The 20,660-nt window shown below is 29.9% G+C and overlaps 1 long non-coding RNA gene across 1 annotated transcript; it reads left to right on the forward strand.

Annotated features, from left to right (window-relative positions):
• The first annotated feature begins 517 nt into the window (after positions 1–517).
• LOC136076735 (uncharacterized) lies at positions 518–16,642 on the forward strand. The gene is made up of 3 exons (XR_010636546.1): positions 518–638; positions 10,195–10,344; positions 16,513–16,642. It is a non-coding gene; the product is annotated as an uncharacterized LOC136076735 (long non-coding RNA).
• Positions 16,643–20,660: the final 4,018 nt, after the last annotated feature.

Genomic DNA, 20,660 nt, shown 5'->3' on the forward strand with positions numbered 1-20,660 from the left:
AATAACATCTATTTTGTTTAATAATTAGGTAGATGTTCATTATGTAACTTTTAATGAGATTTATAAGATTGGCTTGTATAGGCCCATCTGGGCCTACTTGGCCATGCTTTCTTTGACAAATGGCTGAACTTTGCAGTTGCTAATGTCTTTTGTTGTAGTGGTGTCAATACACAACAATTTTCCGCCTCTAATGACAAATCAAAACGGCTGGTGTAGGTTATTATTGCGTTGTAAGTCTTTATTTGCCTCTTTTCTCTCTTTGTTCAATTGTGCAAATTTAGCCTGCTCATCAGGAGTGCGATTATTATATATACTTTTTTGTATACCTCAATTGTTGACAGTTCCTTGGCTGCAGGCAATATATATATATATATATATATATATATATATATATATATATATATATATATATATATATATATATATATATATATATATATATATATATGTATATACATATATATATATATATATAAATATTTTTTTTTATAAAAAATAGTCAAAATTTTTGATAGGCAGCTTCATTTGAAGGTCGACCATGGTTGTTGAAGCAGTATGAGTTTGATATCACTATCCAACTTTTATGTGATATGCTTCAGTCATCGAATATGTCTTTTACACAGAATGCATATAGCTAGGTACACATTTTTAAAATTTTTTGTTACAGCAAAAGTAGTGTGGGATTGAGTTAAAAAAGTTTTAAAAAAAAAACAATAGCGCCCAAAGATTTCTATTTGTAAAATCAAATTAAAAGAAAGCAACCCTGAGTGATATTGGTTTGGGGGAGAATATTTCTTTAGTAAGTTGTACAATATTTATCAAATTTTCTTTTGCATGTTTAGCTTGATACATGGTGGTTAAATTTTCATACAGTCCCTTAAACTTTAAGAGAGAGACAAACCTTACAATTTAATATATGTCATATATATTTTTACTTAATAATTGTTTATTTATTATTTTTTTATTATGACTTTATTTTTTTATATATTTTATTTATTATATAAACATTTTATGTATATATTTAGAAAATAAAATCTCAAAAAAAGTTCATTAAAAAGAAAAAAATTAGTACATTGAAATCAGGAAATATTAAAAAAAAGTCATTTTTATTTTGTTATTATCAAATATTTTAAATTCAATTAAATAAATTAAAGTTAGAGATTTATATATCAATGCATTAAAAATAAAGATGCGTAAATATACCTCCAAGCAACGCATGTGACTAATGGAAACTTTGCAAAACAAATGGTTGAACCTATCAACACTGAGATCTCAAGAAGGAATAGCGGAATTTTAATTAGTCTCACAAAAAGCAAACAAGTCTGGTGAATTTTGCAAGATGTAAGATTTAACTGATGGAAGCTTACTATCAAGATCAGGAATATTTGTGAAAGATATATTGAAACAGTTAGGTGATGATGATGGTTTTTTGTTTTGAATATTTTGGGTTACTTTAGGCATTTAAGTTTAAAGAGAACTTGACTTATTCATAGATAGAGCACGGCGTCCCAGGCAATGAGCAAAGCAGATGTCTCAGTCCTGCTAGTTAACCCAAAGATGTAACTTAGGGCTCCTTAAGCCGTCTCTACGATGCGCATCAAAAGCATTAACAGGATCATTATCCATGCGCTACATGGCACTGTTAATATTCCAATATTTTACAGCTGTTAATGGAATCAGTAGTTGGATGCAGTTAACATCTACCCAGGATGAATATTTTTTATCATGACACAATCTCTAGCCTTTACTCAACCAAGAGCCCCAAGAAAGGGGGATTTTAGCTGGATGCAGTCAACATCTGCCCAAGATGAGTGTTTTTATCGAGACACTATCTGTAGCCTTTACTAAACCAAGAGCCCCAAAACAGGGGATTTTTAAGTTAGAGTTTGTTTCTCCTAGCCTTTGCCTAAAAAATCAAACCCTACAAGACAGCATGTCTTGTAGGGTTTGATTTTTGGCATGGCATGGGACAGGTAGTAATGGGCTACAAAATACATAATACCAGTGATAGGGTTATTGTGATGAACTTGATCTAATCTGGAGTAGTTAAAAGAAGTTACTTCCTGCAAGCAGTGCTTTAAATATTGATGGAAATATTTTTTAATGCATTAGGAAAAACATTAACAGAATACTAGAGATTAGGGTTTTATATTTGGAGTCACTAGTTGGTTACTGAGCTCACACTGTTTCAAAGATTTATATAGTAGCTTACATACAGTGTTCACTTGTATGTAAGTTACATAAAGTAACTTACATACAAGTGAACTCTGCGCTATAGGTTTGGACAGAACACAAACAAACAAACTTAGTAATGTACAGGTAACTAAGCTGACACAGGAGACACTTCCAACTTCCAAAAGTCAAAAAATATATATAAGTATAAATATATTACAATAGGCATGTCAGATATGAGGTAGTATTAATGACAGGAAGCACACTTCTTCTAGGCTTTGCTTAAAGTGAATCCTACAAAGGAACAGGATATAAAACAGGTTGCACTGGATTACTTGTTACCAGTAGCAGGGTGATCATCATGACCAGTCATCTTACTTGACAACAGAATGCGAATGAAAAAAATGATGGGCTGACCACAAACACTTTATTATTTTGACAATCAAGACAACAATTTTTTTATTTTCATACTTAAGTTTAGCCTTGCCTATAAAAATTTTTTATTTTATTGTTTTCCGAATTATTCAAGTAAGCAATTACAAATATTATATAATAGTCCTGGAACGCTTTCTTGAGGGTTTACTGTTCATAGCATTAAATGCTTAATCATACTACAAACAATAAGAGATGTGCACTGTACCAATAACCTAAAATTAGGCCAGAAAATCACGCAAAGTTGTCTTATTGATTTGAGATATCATGTCAGTGCTTTTCAACTGTCTTGTTTCTGTATTTTGTCCTTTGTAGTTGTTCCAGCAAAGTCTGTAGTTTGTACCATTTCATTAACAACTCTGCAATTGTGAACAAACTTGGCAGCTTCATTATATACTGCCTCAGTCACCCATTGTGTCAGTGGCAAGCTCATCCGATTGTTGTTGCCATGCAAGAGCCTGAACAGCTGTTAAGACTTTGTGCCAATCAAAGATGACACTGCGGTGGTGAAGAAGTCAACAGCTGAGGAAATATTGGCATTTCCTTTTAAAGTCAGCTAATGGAATCTTCTTTACGCTTCAGAAATTGCTGAATGACTTGCTTTATTTCAGGCACAGACAGCATTTCACGAAAAAAAGGCAACTACTTTTTGCTGATGTTTCAGCCTATGGTTGCGAATGTCAAGTCATTTGTACGTCGATTGCTGAGCAAATGAGTCCCTATGCTGCTGAAAATTCTTAAATCCTGGTGTATCTGGGCTAGATGTTGCACCAAATAATTTCTGTCAAAACAGCACACAAAATTCTTTTCAATGTATGGTGTCAACAAACCCCATTCTTACTACCAGAATTAAAAGCAGTTGTATCAAAAACTAGACTTATGTATTTCACTCCACGCCTGTATCACAGCATGGGTAACAGTGTCCTTGGTTGTCTTAGTGCCATCAGCTATGACAGGAACACCAAGCAGTTTTCCTTTTTTGTGAGCTGGCAGTCCTGCTATGAGAATGGAAAGTCTCTCATTGTCTTCAGGTACATTTTTTCTGTTCCAGTGAAGTGTGGCATATTTTGGTGAAGTAAATGATGCTTTTATATGAAGAGCTGTTTCGGTTCAAATTTCCATTTCTATTTTTCTGTTACTCGACTTTGACACTGTCACATTTTTCAAAACAGTGCCACCTAATCTGTGCAATGTTGGTGTGTGGTAGAGCGCTCACCTTGTAAGTGAGAAGTTCCGAGTTCGATCCCCACCACATACCTGCTAGTACAGCGCTTAACTTGCTTCTCCGCGAAGCGGCCTTGTTTGTCAAGGTTCGTGTTTTGGAGTTATAGAGTTGAGAGGTTTGTAACCACAACTAAAGTAGCCTCCTCAACTATAGTGGCCTTGGGGAGGAGAATTAATGTGTTATTATTATTAATCTAATATAATTGCAGCTATCAATGCTGTTCTTTCACCAGCTGACAAATTTAACCCATGAGCTATTGCATACATTTTTGCACTCTTTAACAGGTTTTTTGGAAGTTGAAGTGTTACTATGTTCTTCTTTGCCACACTTGTCAAACTCTTTTTTTTTACATGACATTCAAAAATCTTTGGTTTCTGGTAAATCAACAGAACTGCTATCAATACTTTCAACTTGGTTGTTGACCTGAGGATTTACCAATTGTTGAAAACAGGTTTTCCTTGCTTTGTTTTTGATCCATTTTCTACCTCAATGAGACCTTAGTTCTCTTCATTCTATGCTCTAATTCTCTTGTGTAGATCTTGTATTCTGAACCCAGGCACCCCTTTTTTTGAGCTTAAAGAGCACTGTGGATCTTCATCCTTCTTTTTTTTGGTGCAAGGTCTGTTGGTTTCTATTTGAGTCTGGGCATCTTAGTGTTATGAAAAAGTACTGTTTTAACTCCTCACTAAAAGTGTTCTATAGTTTTCATACAGATCAAGAATCTTTGCTTTCACTTTGTCTTTACATATTTCAATGCTGGTTTTAGCCCATTGCTGCTGAACTTTAATAACAACTTTGTCTGTCACTGCAACATTACAACTGCTTCTCGTGCTTCATTAGTCCATCTTTCAAATAAAAGAAAAAGCAAATAACATCTCCTTTTGTTGAGATTCTGCAAGCTGGTAATTCCAATATATGCTTTCCTATCAGCTAGATATCATCATCCTTTCTCAGACTCATGTTACATATAATTACCATAGCGCTGGAAACTTTTCCAATATTACCTTAGTTGCATGTTAAACATACATTATCACATGTTGACATGCTGGTGCAAGGCTTACAGTATTTAAGTTCAACCAAAAAATTACCCATTTCTTACCCAGGAGTTATCTGCAAGGAGATAACTCCTGGAACAGAACATGAATACAAGCCCTGCTATACGCAGTATAAGCAGGTAATTACATTAAACATTCTAAATAAGTTAGTGGTTTTTATCTAAAAACCTATTGTAATGAGCTTTAAAAAGATCGACCGAAGTTTGCTGAACAACACCATCCGGAAGATTGTTCCATGAATTTGCTACTCTGTTTGTAAAAAAGTTGTGATGTATTTCACAGTTAACTGTTATTTCCCTACGTACGCGTTTACGGTGACCATACTTAGGTTCTACTGTCAATGGTTGAACTTGCCAAGTCACTCTATCAATTTTATATTCAATTTTAAAATATTGAATGCAGTCAAAACGAGTTCTTCTGGTTGTTAAAGTGTCTAAGTTAAGAACCTGCAGGCGATCTTCATACTGAAATTTTTTTAGGCTGTGAGGTACTTTTGTAGCTCTCTTCTGGATACGTTCTATGCGTTGTATTGCAAATTTTGAATAATTATTACAGGCTGGAATAGCGAATTCTAAATGTGGCCTTATATACACTGTGTATAATTTCTTCCATAATTTTGCTTCTCTGCTTATGAATGTATTTTTCATCCATCCTAAAATGTTGTTCGCTTTAGATGCAATTTCCGAAGTGTGTGTCCCATTTGCCATTCGAGGTAATGGTAATGCCAAGATCGTGCTCTTTTTCAGATTTTAAAATGTTAACGTTGTTCAAAGATGCTGCATCAAATGTATAGTAATTTTTTTGGTGATTGTTTTTACCCATTTGGATCACTTTGCATTTTTTGTAGTTTAGCTTCATGTACCATTTTTCACACCATTCCGTAATAGCATTTAAATCTAATTGAAGCTTGTCTGAGTCTGAAGCATCTTTAATATGAGCAATAATTTTGCAGTCATCTGCATACAACTTACAAGGGAAGTAATTGATAACTGATGGCAAATTGTTTATGTAAAGGATGAACAAAGTGGACCCAAGACACTACCCTGTGGTACACCGCTAGTTGCGTTTGCCCAGCTGGACTTGTACTCCCCAAGCACAACTCTCTGTTTTCGGTTAGTGAGAAAGTCACCAATCCAGCAAAGTAGTTTTCCAGTGATACCAAAGGCTTTTAGTTTATGCATAAGACGTTGATGCGGCACAGTGTCAAAAGCCTTAGCAAAATCAAGAAAGATCATATAAACTAATTGCTTATCTGCCAAAGATGAATAAATAATGTCCATTGACTGCAAAAGGTTGGTGACGCAGGATTTGTTTCTAACAAATCCATGTTGTTGTTCTGCGATATGGCAAATTTGATCATTATTTAAATAATTTAAGATTATTTATATAATGATCGTATTTTTTAATTTGGTTGCGAACCTGCTTACATTCATTGTGAAGTGGTATAATACGGGATCTGGTTTGCTGGACTAAAATCCATAAATGTTTCTTTTTTGCAATAAGATTACGTAGCTGATCATTCATCCATGGTGGTTGAGTTTTATGAAATAATTTCTTACTACAAGGTATACATTTATTGCACAAAAGATTGTACTCAATGAGAAAAGTTTTGTAACATTGTGATGTGTTCTTAGAATAAACAAAACATCCCAGTCAATATTTTTGAAATCAAGATTCAGATTTTTGAAGTCTGCTAGTTTATAGTACAATTTCGATTGCACAAAAAGAGGTCTTTTTATTGTGTCGGCGGTAGCCAGATGCCATTCAATAGAAAGATGGTATTGGTTGGAGGTATTAAAAAGTGGAGGAAGAGGCTTGATATTGTAGATGCAATTGGATGATTCAGTAAGAATTTAAATCAAGAAAACTTTTATATTTGCTATTTGAGTTGCAGAATGAAGGAAAATTAACCACTTGAAATATATAGCGATCTTCAAGAGTATGTACAAATCGATGATCTGATAAAGTGGCTCATCATTGTTGTTTAGGAGGAGGTCTATAGCATACACCCATAGCAAAATGTGTCTCTTCTTCGTAATGTTACAGTAAATTACACCATATTTGCTCAACAGATTTGCAGTTTAATGGATGCATATTCACTTCAAACAAATTTAGTTTATCATTTATATAGATTGCAACACCACCTCCTTGACCTTCCCTGTTGTTGCAGTATAGTTTATAACCATGCATGTGCATCGAGCTGTTGATGTTAGCCCAAGTTTCAGTTATAAAAATAGCATTGTATTTAAAAGTGTATGCCAGGGCTTCAAGCAAAATCAGTTTGTTGTTCAGTGAACAAGCCTTTGTGTAGTAAAAGTATAAATGATTTGAGTTACTTTCTTGGCGTATATAAGTATTTAATGGCTAGTTTGAACAGCTTTGAGCTGAGTTGAATGGTATATTAGTACACTCGATATTATTGTGTATTGACTCGTTTCGAGCGAGCAATATGGGCTTTTTGCCATTCAGCAAATGGGTGTATTGAACGGGCGTTGATTTCAAGGGTCTTAGATACATCAATGCAGCGGACCCTATCGCTGCGGATGACAAATGGAAATGGTTTATCTAGGTTACCAATTTTTTTCAAGATTTCTGTTTGCCTCTTTCTTCTCAAAGTTAAGCTTGTTAAGCTCAGCTTGCTGCGCAATTGTTCGATCTGGTCTGATGAAAACATTCTTGTGTTCTGTTTTGGAAAGATTTGGTGCTGCTGCTAATACCATGTTTCTGGATTCTGCACTGTCGAATTCAACAATAATTGAATTTTGGTTGTTTCTGGTATTTGAGGCTGTTTACTGCATCATTAGTTGGACTAAATTTGGGCTTAATTCTTCGAGTAGATACAATCTTTGCATTAATTTTTAAAGATGATACTATTTCTTTTACTTTTTTGGTTCTTGTGGATTCGTCCGCAATCTGGTCTACAGTATTAAAGGGAAACATGCCTACAAAATAGCTTTTTTAGCTTTGTTTTCAGTCGCTTTAGCATTTGCAGAAATGGCACTAACAAGAGCTGTGTTAGCTTGTAATCCTGGTTTTGCTAAGGCTGCTACAAAGTTGCTGTATTTTGAAATCTTACTGTTAGTGTCGTTTAAACAAACTTTGTTTTTCTCAAGGATTTCAAGATTCAATTTCATTTTATTGATTACAACTTCTTTATCAATGACAATTTGCTCCAGATTGTCAATCCTCTCCATTAGCTCTTGACTTGGTTAATTGCAAAAGCAATTAGTTCTTTCACTTTCTTTTCTTGGTTTGATCCAAGAGCCATTTGATCTTGATAGGAGGGCTACCACCCTATATCAGTGATTACCTCCTGGTCGTGAAATATTAAATTATTAGTTATAAGCTTATTACAGAGGGACTAAAAAGTTTGAGTATGTGTTTTTTTCCCTAATATATATATATTAACATATACATATATATATATCTATATAAATATATATATATATATATATATATATATATATATATATATATATATATATATATATATATATATATATATATATATATATATATATATATATATATATATATATATATATAAATATATATATATATATGTGTATATATATATATATATATATATATATATATATTTATATATATATATATATTTATATATATATATATATTTATATATATATATATATTTATATATATATATATTTATATATATATATATATATATTTATATATATATATATATATTTATATATATATATATATATATAGAGAGAGAGAGAGAGAGAGAGAGAGAGAGAGAGAGAGAGAGATAAATGTATATATATATATATATATATATATATATATATATATATATATATATACTATATATATATATGCACATAATGCATATATATTAATATACAAGTATATATACATATATATTATTATATAAATATATATATATATATATATATATATATATATTTAAATCTATATATATATATAAATATATATATATATATACATTATATAGTATATATATATATATATATATATGTATATATATATATATATATATATATATATATATATACACGTATATATACATATACTTGTATATATTATATATACATATATACATATATATATATATGTATATATATATATATATATATATGTACATAATGCATATATATTAATATATAAGTATATATACATGTATATTATTATATATATATGTATGTTTGTATGTATGTATTTATTTATAACTAGAATAACATCTGCTGAAGAAGGGTATGCTCATATTATAAATCAAAGATATGTTCAAAAGTATTTTCTTACTTTTATCAGCGCACTTGATTTGGTCGACTGCCAGTATAATATTGTTCTTACAATTGCTTGTTTATTTAACATAGAAAGTGGTCAGAGAAACATGCTTTCTTTAAATGAATCAAGTGAGATGCTAAGATACTGCGAGATACAGTATATCTAGATATAATAGAGTATAGATATATAGATATGTACTGGTATTAAAGTTACTTTGCTTGGGACTGAGCTAAAATAATAAAAAAATTTTAAATAAGTTTTTCCAAAATGTCATAAAATAAAGTACAAAAAAATGATTATAATTGCAATGTTGTGATTGGTTCTCTGTATTGTAAATGATTGTAATATTCAGCTAACACACAGTAACACCTTACTTTCAACTTATTTTCTTTCTTGAAATATTTTTTAGCTAGAAACATTGTTTTTAAATCCATCTGCACTTTGTTGTGCACCTGTAATATTATTTAAAAAATTAAGCCTTGTAACTCAATTGCAAACATTGTATTATACAACTTTGTAAAAATTACAAAGTTGTATAATACAATGTTTGCAATTGAGTTGCATGGTTGAAGTACAAATCTGTTAAAATAAATAATGCAAAAATTTTTAAATGTTGTTCAATTGTAAGAGCTTGCACAGAAGTTGCATAAAAAGTCTTTTATTTAATCAAAGTATTTTATTTACTATAAAATTTACTATTAAAAATTACTATTGAAAATTACAATTAAAATTTACTTTAAAATATTAATATGTATGTATTAATATTACAAAATATTAATACTTTTTTTATCAAGATATTTTAAATATTTTTCATTTAATCAAAAAATTTCAAAATCAAAGCATTTAAAAATTTTTTTCACACATGTCACAGTTTTATATTCTAATTTACTTTTGTTGTCATTTTTGGCCTATCAAACCCTGACCCATTTTCCTTCTATCACATTCGTACAGTGTTTCTTTTGTGTGATAAAAACATAACAGTACTCAAGTAAAAGTTTTATAACTATATAATATTTTTATTTTATAAAATAATAGATGGTGTTGAAATCTTCAAATTACATGGCTCAAGTGTTATTGTAAATGGACTTAAACCATTTTCCAAGTACTCCTTTGCAATGTTTTACTCAAGTGAAGTTGCAAAAAGTCCTTTAAGTGAAGTAGTGTTTATTGACACTCCAGAATCAGGTATAAAAATTTAATATTATTTACATTCTTTAATGTTTTTGTAATATTTATTATTTCTTGTTATTTAAAAAAATTGCATGAACTCGTGAGTTAGTTACAATTTACACCAAAGACATAAATGTCTTTGGTGAAAACAGTCGTTTTCACCAAAAATTTTTTTGGTGAAAACAGTCGTGGAAACTTTTTTTCTAAATTATTGTTATTACCCTCACCTTCTTAATCCCCTCAAATAAGTTTAGGTTAATAAAAAGATTTGGGCAAAGTTGAAAGTTGAAAGAGTTGGCCAAAGTAAAATTAAAACTAAAAGTTTAAACTTTGCTTAATTATTTGAATATTATAATATTAAAATATTAGATTAGAATATTGCAAGGCAACATCCAAGTGCTGACTAATCCTTTGTTATCAACATGTAGCATATTTACACCTTCACAGATTAATAGTAATAAATTAAAAACTTTTTGTATAATATTTAAAATAGTTTAAACATTTGGAAGTTAAAAACAATGAAATAATAAAAAACTCAAAAATATTCAAGTAATAATTTCTAATAAATTAAATATAATTGGAAAATTGAAAAATTGCTAACAACTTAATTGCTAACAACTTTTTTTTTTTTCAAACATCTTCACTTCAAGCAAGGCTGCAAGGAATGACTATTAGAGTTGAAAGTTACTGAAAGAGAAAAGATAAAGTTTATAAAGCAAGATAACGAGTAACAGTTGATTTAAAAAATTGCAAATTATATAAGTAAAGAAAACAAGATAGAGGAAGCAAATTGCAAATAATCTATGTTTCAAGAAAAAAGACTAGGCGAGTAAGAATTTTTGGAGTACTAAGAAACAGTCGCAGTAAAAAGATAAGACTTAATTGAATGACGAGTAACATGAGAATAATCTTTTGTCTTTCTCAATCTCTAACTCAAATAGTCAATTTTCCATCCTCTTTTTTAATTGGAAAATTTTTAATTGGAAATTTCATCATCTGAAATTTCCAATTAAAAACGGTTACTTCCATATCTATCAGCAAAACAATTTTACAAAAAACAGAGGTCTCTTTATTACTGCCAGAAACCATTGTAAAGCTTTTCTTTTATGCCAAAGCCCGCTATTCTCAGGTCATAAAATCTTGTATTTCATCACAAAAGTTAGGCTCTTGTGACTTCTGGTATAGCCGTCAAACAAGTTGATTCACTGATGTAGCCGTCAAACAAGTTGATCCATTGCTTGACATTTGTATTACTCTAGCTTCTGTATCTAAAGTGCATAGACTACAGCTTGTGTTCTGGACAACATACCTGTTATAGTCTTGCAGAAGTGTTCTCCGGAGCTGTCATCTATATTTTCAAAACTATTTAACAAGTGCTTATCAGAGTCTTGTTTTCCAGCATGCTGGAAAGCGTCATCCGTTATCCTCATTTTGAAAAAATCCAAAAAATGATCTAATTCGTCTAACTACCGTTCCATTGGTCTTCTTCATATTATAAGCAAGGTTTTTAAATCACTTATTAATAAATACTTAATCTCTCATCTTGAATCTAATAACTTACTTTCTAATCATCAATATGGGCTTGATCTTCTCATTCTACAGCTGATTTGCTCACAGTAATAACCAATTTTATCATGAATTAGATAAAGGTGGAGAGGTTAAGGCTATCCCTCTATCTCTCTGTAAATTGTTATCTTACTCAACAATCTTCAAATTTTATCGTACATTAGATAAAGGTGGAGAGGTTAAGGCTATCGCTTTTGACATTTCTTAAGTTTTTGATAAAGTTCGGCATGTTGATATCCTCCAAAAGCTTTTTTCTTATGATGTATCTGGTAACATCTTTAAGATTATTGAATTCTTCCTTTTCAATCATTGTATAAAAGTTGTCCTTGAAGGACAGCACTCTTTGCCATATCCTGTAACTTCAGGGATTCCTAAAGGTTCAATCCTTGGCCCTATACTGTTTTTAGTTTACATTAATGAGCTTCCAGATATTCTCACATCTAAGGTGGCATTGTTCGTTGATGATACTACCATTTATTCTTGTCTTGATAAGAAGTCAACACTCTCTAATTGCATGGAAGGGGCTTTAGAGCTTGAAAAGGATCTCACTTCTGCTACAGCATGTGGTTCACAGTGGCTAGTGAACTTATATTCAGATAAAACTCAATTTTTTTTCATCCAATCATTACTGCAATAATTTAGATCTTCCTATATTTATGAATGGTGTTAGGCTCGATGAGTCATCTACCCTTAATCTTCTTGGATTAACTCTTACTTCCAATCTTTCTTGGAAACCATATATCAAATCCATTGTAAAATCCTAAGGTTGCATCTCTTTATCGAGCTCGATACTTTCTTACTCCGGATTTTATTATCTACCTCTATAAATCTCAAATCCGACCTTGTATGGAATACTGTTGCCATATCTGGGGCGGATCTTCTAATAATGCCATTTCTCTTTTAGACAAGGTGCAACAATGCATTGTAAACACAGTTGGGCCTGCTCTTGCAGCCAACTACGATTAGTAAGTAAGGATTTAATAATCTTCATTATGTTGATGTTGATTTAATAATCTTCATGATGTATAATATGTTACCTGATTCACTGTAAAAAGAGAGCTAATGAAGTAGTTAGGCATGTCAAACTTAATCGAAGACTTTAGAAATATCGAGAGCAATAGCTTTAGCCTCTCCGCCTCTATCTAATACACGATAAAACCTATTGTTTATTACTGTTAGCAAATCAGCTGTAGAACAAGGAGATCATAATCCATATTGATGATCAGAATGTAGGTTATTAGATTCAAGATGAGAGATTAAGTGTTTGTTAATTAAAGATTCAAAAACCTTGCTTATCATATAAAAAAAAGGTAATGTGACAGTAGTGAGACAAATCAGATCACTCTCTAGATTTTTTGAAAATAGGATTAACAGATGCCGCTTTCCAGCAGGCTGAAAAACAAGACTCTGATAAACACTTGCTAAATAGTTTTGAAAGTATACATTTTACTATTTTGAAAATATACTAAAAAGTAAACAATTATTAAATATTATTTTCTAATTTGTTGCAATTATTAGTTGTTGTTTTTTTTTTTTAGAAAAAGTTTAAAAAAGAAAGTAATAAATAAAATTTATAAAAAAGATTTATTTTATTCTTTTAAAAAAATATAAAATACAGAATAATCATATAGCAAAGTCATTAATTTATTTATAGCAATTTAAAGCTAAGTCATTAGTTTATACAAAAATTTTTCAGTTTAGTTTGTTAGTTAAAACAGTTATATAGGTATTTGATACAAAGGTATTTTTTTATGCTCAAGTTCAGTTACTTAGTAATGTTTGGTTGTCCCATACTATTAAACAAATGTTAAACATAATTTCCCATTAAAATGTTAACATTAAACAAGTAAAATCTTTGCTGAGCAAAGCAAAATTTTGTCAATGTGCAGTTGTCTATGTATTGATTTTTTTACTAATTGAGAAAAAACATCTACTGATGTTTTTTCTCAATTACATAAAAACGGCCAAGTGGAAGTCTCTGTCTCAATGAAGTTGTATCTATTTATAATATTATATTTAGAGTGGAAATAATAACATAATAACTTGTATATGTTACACTAAGTATCCTGCATATTTTAGTACTACAATTTTATTGATTAAACCATAATTAAAATAAATACAGTACAAAAAGGTAAGATTTGTGTATCAACCTAACCCATGCTGGGGCAAGTTGATATACACCATAGGGTAAATTGATACAAATCAAACACAAAAGATTAGGTAAACAAACACAAAAGATTAAGTAAACAAATACAAAAGATTAAGTAAACAAACTAAAAAAAGATGTGTTTTTTTTAATCACTCTAAACAATTTTCACAAATAAAAGCAGGAGTACCATCTGTACATTCTTCATGGGCCCACAATTTACAGTCTACACACTGAACCCAAGTTTCCCTTGATCTACTATTTGAATAGGGCTTGCCACACACAAGACAGAAACTATCATCAATGTTTTCATTTGAATTCAAAAATGAAGTCCTTACAGTTTTATTTTTTGATATGTCTGCAACCAATTTAGACTTTGGTTCTCCTTTTTTCTTTTTCTTTTGTTCTGCCAGGTCAATAGCCAGTTTTTCTGGTGTATCGGTCAAATTACGTGTTTTACCCTGTTTTCTCTTCCGCGTTTAATCTGGCTGCGTGGTCCGGCTTTAGGAGGTGGCCGTACCACATAGGGCAAGGCTATAGCTTGACTATTAGCACAAAAAATAGTTCCAGCAGATGTGGAAGCTACTGGATTTTCCTTACATATCGCTAACGAATCTGAAAGAGCTGATGTCAACGGTTGAAATTCAAATGAAGCTAAGTTCATAGTGACGTCTATTTGAAGATGACCATTGTTTTCAGCAGTAGCAATTTCCTCCACGTTCAAAGCAGAATTGACACCTCCAGAAACTACAGGATCTGGCCTATCACTAACAGACGAGGGCAGAAACAGGACAGCGTCAATCCGAAAACGATTGAAAGGAAAAATCCCTGTAGATTCGAAGCCTGACTGTATGTTAGCAGGTGACATGGCAAGCTTGAATGCATTACAACATATTGCGGGAATGTCAAGAGGGTGCATTGGCTGCCCGGGATGGCTATTTAGCTATGCATCGCACTGAATATTATAATGTCTCTTTAGTGAAAAAGACACTGAACGATCCAAAGGCTGCAGTCTGTGCAAGCAATAAGGAGGGATTTTTTTATTTTCCTTGTCATATTGAATCCATTTTCCTTGGCTTATTGAATAGATTCAAGAGATACATGAGATTTATGATTGTCCACTGGTATTACCTGAATTTATATCTTAATTTTACAATAAAACAACATTTAAAAAATAGTTTTCATTGTTTGTGGCGTTAAGTTTGTGGTACGTCATTAGTATTTATATAACGAGCCTTAAAATGGTAATGAAAGTTCGGTCAATATAGATGTTTTCATTTTAAATTAAATATTGAGTACTAGTTTTTATTTTACATTTTTTTTATTTTTACAATATCAATTATCAATATAACTTTCTCTATGTTTCATGAAAAAAAATTAAAGTTTTTTATTGATGCGTGATAAATAAATGTTCTAAGCTTAAGTGACCGAACTTAGGCAATTTTACTGTGTATATATATATATATATATATATATATATATATATATATATATATATATATATATATATATATATATATATATATATATATATATATATATATATTCTTTAACTATGTGCTATATAATTTAGAATACTTGTGAAATTTAGAATAGATGTAAAGCACTTTTATGCTGCAATTTTCATTAAACTTGATGTGGTGTTTTGATTTTTTTAATTTAACTTAAGACTCTGCGAGGGAAAACTTTTGATCTTTCTTGTTTTTTTAAGTTTAAAGTCATGTAATTTATACACAATCTCTTAGCAGAGTTGGTGAAAGTTTTTTTTTTTCAAATTTTTTTAATGTTTGAAATGCAAATAGTATGTGCATACATCTGTTTGTATTTTTCTTTTAACTTTATTAGTTGTGTTTAGAAACTTTTTTTTAGTTGTGTTTAGAAACGCAGTTACCCTCTTTTTTTTTAAGTTTATTAGTTGTATTTAAAAACACAGTTAACTTTTAATTTTTAAAGTTATTAGTTATGTTTAGAAGGACAGTTAACTCTTTTTTAGTTAAACTTTTTTTAATAAATAGTTTTTTTTCAAATTTTTTTAATGTTTGAAATGTAAACAGTATGTACATACATCTCTATACATTTTTGTTTTAAGTTTATTAGTGGTGTTTAGAAACACAGTTAACTTTTTTTTTAGTGGTGTCTAGAAACACAGTTAACTTTTTTTTAGTGGTGTTTAGAAACACAATTAACTTTTTTTTAGTGGTGTTTAGAAACACAGTTAACTTTTTTTTAGTGGTGTCTAGAAACACAGTTAACTTTTTTTTAGTGGTGTTTAGAAACAAAATTAACTTTTTTTTAGTGGTGTCTAGAAACACAGTTAACTTTTTTTTAGTGGTGTTTAGAAACACTGTTAACTTTTTTTTAGTGGTGTTTAGAAACACAGTTAACTTTTTTTAGTGGTGTTTAGAAACACAATTAACTTTTTCTTGAAAACATTTAAAAAGTCTTTTTATAATATTAATAATTAATTTTAGTGCCCAGTGCTCCTACAAAATTTTGTGTTCTTTTTTCTACGACGTCAAAATTGAAACTTAGCTGGGATGAACCTTTGGAAAAAAATGGTGTAATTATAGGGTATGAACTCTCTGTTAAAGGTATAATGGCATTACTCTCTTTTTATGCTTTCTTTTGATAAATATAAATAATAATATAAATATTAAAGCTAAATAAAGTAAAATCAATATTTTCCATGATTTTGTGTTATAAGTATTAATTTTTTTGTTATACTTTGTTTGTATATAACAGCAGCAGGACAGGTTGTTCAACTGTTGGTTTACAATGTTTCACAAAATGTTTCAAAAATAGAAAAAAATTATCCTTTGTCATCCAGCCAGAAATATGATATGCTCCAACAGAGCCGGGGGGACCTCCATCTACCATTCGTTCAATATACCTTACCCTAGGAAATATGAGCATTGGAGGGCATGCATGTCCCAAGGCATTGACTCCACAGCACAAGGTTACTAATTTACCCCTCTCTGCACTTGTTACAGCTCCCACTTGTTTGATGCCTTTTGGAGCTACTATTTTTGATGGTTTCTGAACTGGTTAGTCCAGTCTCATCCACATTCCAAATTTTGTGTGGTTCGAAATGGAAACGAGTGTACAGGGTCTCTAAATTGTTGTAAAACAAATCAACATTTGTCCTGTTAAAACTTGTCATTCTACTTAAAGAAGTGAACTTGGGCATTCTGATAGACAGGACATTTTCATGTCTTTTCATGAGCCCTTTAAACCAGTCTACTCCTGCAGATTGAATGGCTTGCCAGGAGCAAGGAATTATTTTATGTAGACTCTTAGCATACTGATATGCAAGCTTTCTTGTTTCTTTTGGCGAAAGACCAAAAAACATTTTCGTTGCGCCTAGCAGATAATTAACAAGTTCTTGCTCCTCTGCAGCAGTAACAAATAGTTTGTGTTTGGAATAACCAGATGTGGAAACTTCTTCCTTGGCGTTTTTGCAGAAACAAAATAATGTCATTTTATCTAAGCCATGGGTCAAGGCGACAGTTCTGAGACTTTGCTTTTTTGAAATGACTTCCTCAGCAACAAGTTTAAGGACTTCCAATGAAGCCCCAAAAGTAGTTTTTCTTTATATGTTCGCACCATCTGAAATTATAAAAAATTTAAAATGTTTACTTTCTCTGGTAATTTATATTTAATACCAATTTTATACCAAATTTATATTTAATACCAATATAATTACACTACGAACTTTTAAAGTGTTTACAAATATACAAAAACAGCAACTTAAACTCTGTTATAATTTTCATTGGTTGATTTTGAAATTTGGGCGCGTTTCTTTAGAAACATGACGTATAAGAATGGAACAACTTAGTCAGATTGCAATCCAAAAGATTGGATTGCAAAAGTTTTAAATGGTGGTATTAATAATAATAAGGCCAAAGGCCTAACAATGTTTTGTTAGGCCTATATACCTATATTAACTCTGCGAGAAAAAAAAAGTCTACACCAAACAATTTAATTGCATTAATGCAAATACATAAACAAAAATATGTCGACCATATTCAAATGCTTCACCAAAAGGGTAAGATGATACATTGTATCAATTTGCCCCAAGTGGTCTGTATCAACGTGCCCCTTTAGGCCACGTTGCATTAAATTCGAGTTAAATTTTAACAGAAGCAACAAACAAACAAATGACATAGACATTATCATTTAGCAATGTTTTGTTAAAGTTATAGAAGGGTTGATGAGTCTAATGTACTTACCTTTTTTGTAAAATCTCTTACAAAACACGTTGTCAGTTTTTTTTGATAGTTGCTCGATTTACAAAATGCTTCCCAGCTTGATCAATTTTGAAATGAACGGAAATCTTTTTACATCGGACGTTACGGAACTAAAAAGCTTTTTCCCGTACCAAATCTTATTTGCGCAATTAGTGTAATAGCTGTTTTATTAGCTTTGTATCAATTTGCCCCTATATCAACTTGCCCCCCTCTCCCCTATATATATATATATATATACATATATATATATATATATATATATATATATATATATATATATATATATATATATATATATATATATATATATATATATATATATATGTATATTTATATATATCTATATATATATATATATATATATATATATATATATATATATATATATATATATATATATATATATATTTACATATATATATATATATATATATTTATATTATATATATATTTACATATATATATATATATATATATATATATATATATATATATATATATATATATATATATATTTATATTTAAATATTCTCAGATTAAATAAAAGAAGTTTTATTATTTTAGAAACTTTTAAAGAATCTTTTATATAATTTAATTTATTTATAATCTTCTCTTAATAGTCAAACCTTTAAGTAGTAAATAAAGTCCTAAACAAAGTCTCTGACACATGGTTCAGATCTTATTACCTCTTAGATCTTATTACTTTATTATTCTTAAAAGAACTTTTTTTAATTTAAACTTATAATTAAATTAATTATAATTAAACTCATATACTTTTATTACTTACTAATAATAATTCTAATAAATTTTAATGGGTGATTCGGAAATTATCGGACAAATCTGAATTTAATTATTTGAGCATAATAATTTGTTTTTGTGGTTTTATGCCTATGCATAAACGCTAACATAAAATATAAACTTTATTATTTGAAACACAATTATCTAAAATAAGGTTAATTGCAGCTGAACAAGAATTGTTTTGAAAGCAACTCGAAATGTTTTTTTGTAAATAAACCTAAAATAAAAAAAAAAAGAAATCATAAATCATTTTAAAAAGAAAGGATTTGCTCGAAGTACAATATATGATAACCTAAAAAAACTTGAAACTGTTCAATCCTTTTCTGATAAAAAGCACTTATCAACAAATCAAAAAGGGGTTTTAACGAGACTTGTCAACAATCGAAAAGGGGTCAGTTAGAGAAAAATAAGTTTTAAATACAGTGTCAATCAATAGGCAATAGGTTGTCAATTAAAAAAATGAACATTAAATATAGAAAACGTGAAAAGACTTCAAAATACACTATAGAACAACAATTAAAGGCAAAGATATAACACAAAATTGCTTCTGGTCATCGATGATAAAAAACACTTTTGTTTTGCATAGCCATATCTGACCGTGGTATGCTTGAGCCATCGTTTCGCACCTCCTAGGCTGTAGCAATTAATTCATTGATCTATATTGATGAATGTTTTGAAAACGATTTCTTCCATTCATTCACAAGTATCTTAAAGACTATTTATTTTGGCCAGATTTAGCAAGTTCTCATTATTTTAAAGATTCTCTAAATTGGGTGGATCAATATGTCTATTACTTTGATTTATAAATTTTTTTTATAAACACCTAAAATAAACAAAGATATACAACAAAAAATAACAAAAACTTATAAAAGCAAAAATAATATACAAAATAAAAAGTATGACCACAATGTATGCATACCACAATGTAAGGCCTCAGAATGGAAAAAAATATTAATGTAATGTGTAAATATAATTTGTGCAGTGATTAAGTAATAAAAATCTCCTCAGAGTCATGTCTATTATTACTGGCGTTTCAATGAGGATCAGCACTAATAACTAGTTTATCCCGTCAGACAAATGTTATCGCCACTTATGCTTTACCCTGCGACTTATACCTTTTCCATACTGCAGTAAAAAAGGACTCACTACAAGAAACCAAAACCCAGTTAACCTCAAATTTGTAAAGCGCCTTTATCTTTTTGATGATATGATATTAAAAGTAGAGATCTACAATATAATTAAAAATAACTAAATAAATCATTTACCATACCACAGAAAGAAAACATGAAAACACAATAAATTAGAATACTAATAGAAACACAAAAACACTAATAACTTTCTTTTTAAGACATATAAAACCAATTAGGTACTTTTAGTATAAATAAACCTTAGACAATCAGAAAGCAGTATACCTTATTAAATTAAAAAAAAAAAAAATCAACAAAACAACAATAGAGTCTTTAATAAATTCTAACGTTGTCATTGATACCTTATTCAAATTATGTTAACCAATAAAAAGTGTAAGAAAAATGAGCAACTTATGCAACCCAAAATCATTACAATAATTTAATAAT

This window comes from Hydra vulgaris, chromosome 02 (genome assembly GCF_038396675.1).
Source record: "Hydra vulgaris chromosome 02, alternate assembly HydraT2T_AEP".
In the NCBI taxonomy this organism is placed as follows: domain Eukaryota; kingdom Metazoa; phylum Cnidaria; class Hydrozoa; order Anthoathecata; family Hydridae; genus Hydra; species Hydra vulgaris.